Source organism: Fukomys damarensis, unplaced genomic scaffold (assembly GCF_012274545.1).
Source record: "Fukomys damarensis isolate Sample0158 unplaced genomic scaffold, DMR_v1.0_HiC HiC_scaffold_5, whole genome shotgun sequence".
NCBI lineage: Eukaryota > Metazoa > Chordata > Mammalia > Rodentia > Bathyergidae > Fukomys > Fukomys damarensis.
In genome coordinates, this window is record NW_022900917.1 from 29,010,578 (window position 1) to 29,013,240 (window position 2,663).

A 2,663-nucleotide genomic window follows, 5' to 3' on the forward strand; every position below is an offset into this window, starting at 1 on the left:
TGTTCCGCGGAGAGGGCGCTGAGCGCCGCCGACCACACGCCCCGAGGGGGCGCGCAACTTGCCGCGCACCTCAAAGTTGCAGCCCACCACTTCCTGCGTGCATCTATTTGTCCCCTCAGGATAGTTACCTGGGGAGAGCTCCGGCCCCTTCGCTCCCGAAGTTTCCCTATTCAAGCCTCGTTTAGCGCCTTCATTTCTCCCCTTCTCCGCGCATTCCCCGTCCCTCCTGAGCCGCCTTTCCCACCGCCGCTCCTCCCCCCTCGCTCTGCGTTTTCCCCTCCGGCGCTCGGCGCGAGCCGGGGGCGTTGTCGCGGGCAAAGCCACCGTCAGTCTTTACAGCCCCCGGACGGGCAGCCCCTCTTCCGCCGGCTTCGGGGAGGGGTGTTTGCAGCTTGAAAGACAAAGCACCATCGCTTACTCGGAAAACCCCGTCCCGGGTTTCTTTTTATGTGATTCTGTGCCGGCTGCAGGGTGGCGGGTGGGGCCGTGGGCGTCGTGAGTTTGTGTCGTTCGTGGACTGGGCATTGTTTGTTTGGACTGCGTGAGCGCGCGTGCCTGCTGCCCAGCTCGTCTGGAAGGCTCTGCGGGTCCACGCTCGGTGGCCGAGACTCGCGCTTGACTCTTGCTCAAGTTGTTTGCTCAGACTGGAAGTCAAAGGAGAGGTGCAAGGGAAACAAGTGAGTCCATTGTGAGTGCTCGCCCAGGAGGCAGCCGGCGCTCCGCGGTCGAGAGGGGGAGACGTGCACCCGCGGAGAGGCCCAGGTGGCGGAGCGGTGCATTCTGAAGGTGAGGGTGAGAGAGGAGGCTTTCTCCACCCTGCATCTGGCTCAGGATGCCTTATCGCCTAAACAAAGATGCCCTCAGCCAATCGCTAGATGCGTTGGGATTCTTCTGTTGCTGCCTGTTGAAGAATCGGCTTTCTGGACCCTGGGACGCATCTATTTTTCTTCATTTTTGTGCAATACTCCTTATCAGGATCATTTTATCGCTGGGATGCTTTGCCTCTGGGTTGGAAACAATTAATTATGATCTCTATGTTTGAAAACGACCAATTAATATAGTTCTGCAATTCTCAGATTCGTGCTCCTGATCTTTATCTCAATGTTTCTGATGTCGACGTTTAAGATAAAATACTCCATCAGAAAAGATCTAACCTGGGCAATTGTGAAAATTAAGTACACATGCATTTCGGAGAGCTTCAACAGCAAATATGTTTCTCAAACATTGTGGCCAGAATTCACTGGCCAAATAAAATATTAATCCACAATTTAAATAAAGGAGATTTAAAATAGCCATTAAATATCATTAAATATTTATTTTGGTGAATTGCCAACTGTACACCCACTTATTATAATACATACTTCCCAGTAAGAATTGCTGATTAGAACTGCTGACAGAGATGAATGCATCAAAGTGGATTTGGTAACTTTAGAAGCCTTAAATTCTATTCAGAAATCACAAGATTTTAAACTGGATAATACAGATCGAATGTTGTGCTTTCCTCTGTAAAGCGTGTTGGACTTGATTTTTCTGTTAATAAAATCTCTTCAGATGTCTATTTTTCTTCTGTCACTCAATTTTATCTACCATGGAAACCTTAATTTGCTAAATTTTCCGAATTTCTCTTCCATTCATATTTCATCCAATTCGAATAATTTAAACAGAAAAGTACTATCTTTTCCCATAACTTACATCAAAAGGATATTGAAATATAAGAAACTTCATTTTTAAAATGAGTTTTGAACTTTTGAGTCAAGTGGGCAAGGTCTGGTTTTTAAAGTTATTCAGAAATAACTTTCAAAAGCAAGCTGTTTAGAATTGCACTGCAGTAATGGCTGTCAGCCAATCACAGTGATTGTCAGGCTTTTATTATTCAATAAAATGACTCCCCTTTATGTTAAACGCAGCTCTGCTGAAGAAAAGCAAGACATCAATATCCTCTTGAGCTTCTCCCATTTGCTTACATAATTGGAGTACAGTGCTCAAAATATTCCACTACCATTTATCTCCAAGGTGCCATTTTTATCACTTTAGTTGGCACCATCCCATTAAAAAGAAGAGTAAACAAAGTCAGAGGGCTAGAACGGGTATTTACAAAGCCTAGCTTCTCAGTTAAGTCTTACAACAGCTCTATGGCATTGGTGTTATTACACTCATTTTAAAGATTCAGTACAACAAAATCAAAGTTTAAGTAATTGGCACAGGATTCTGCGGTTAGTACACAAAAAGAATGAGATTGGACCGGCTTTAAATCTGGTTTAACAAAAACTACATGAAAAATACTAAATACTCTTAATACTTTTAACTAAATACTTTTAACTTTTTGACACTAACAAAGACATTATTTTCTAAATTCAATGCATCTAATGTGGAAATAATTTAGCTATATTATTCACAAGCGACAATTGTATGCAATTTTTATTCACATATCAATTCCCATAAACAGAATGAAGCAAATATTTCAAATACAGAGTTGACGAAATTAAATGTTTCCTACACACACACACACACACACACACATACATATATATATATTTTTTTGCTATATATATATGTATTTTGATATATATATAAAATATGTATTTTGCTATGTAGGAAACAATTCCTTCAAGTCCGTATTTAAAATGTTTGCTTCATTCTCTGTCTATGGTAATATATGTGTG

The 2,663-nt window shown here is 42.5% G+C and overlaps 1 protein-coding gene across 3 annotated transcripts in view; it reads right to left on the reverse strand.

Annotated features, from left to right (window-relative positions):
- The window catches only part of Ralyl (RALY RNA binding protein like), a 658,084-nt gene extending 657,484 nt beyond the window's left edge, over window positions 1-600 (reverse strand). For 2 of the 3 annotated variants that reach the window (XM_033760377.1, XM_033760372.1), the window contains exon 1: window positions 419-600. The gene's annotated coding sequence lies outside the window, so the exon portion shown is untranslated. Of the gene's footprint in view, window positions 1-128; window positions 287-418 lie in introns of those variants that run through there. The other variant, XM_010645310.3, reaches the window with a different exon arrangement.
- Window positions 601-2,663: the final 2,063 nt, after the last annotated feature.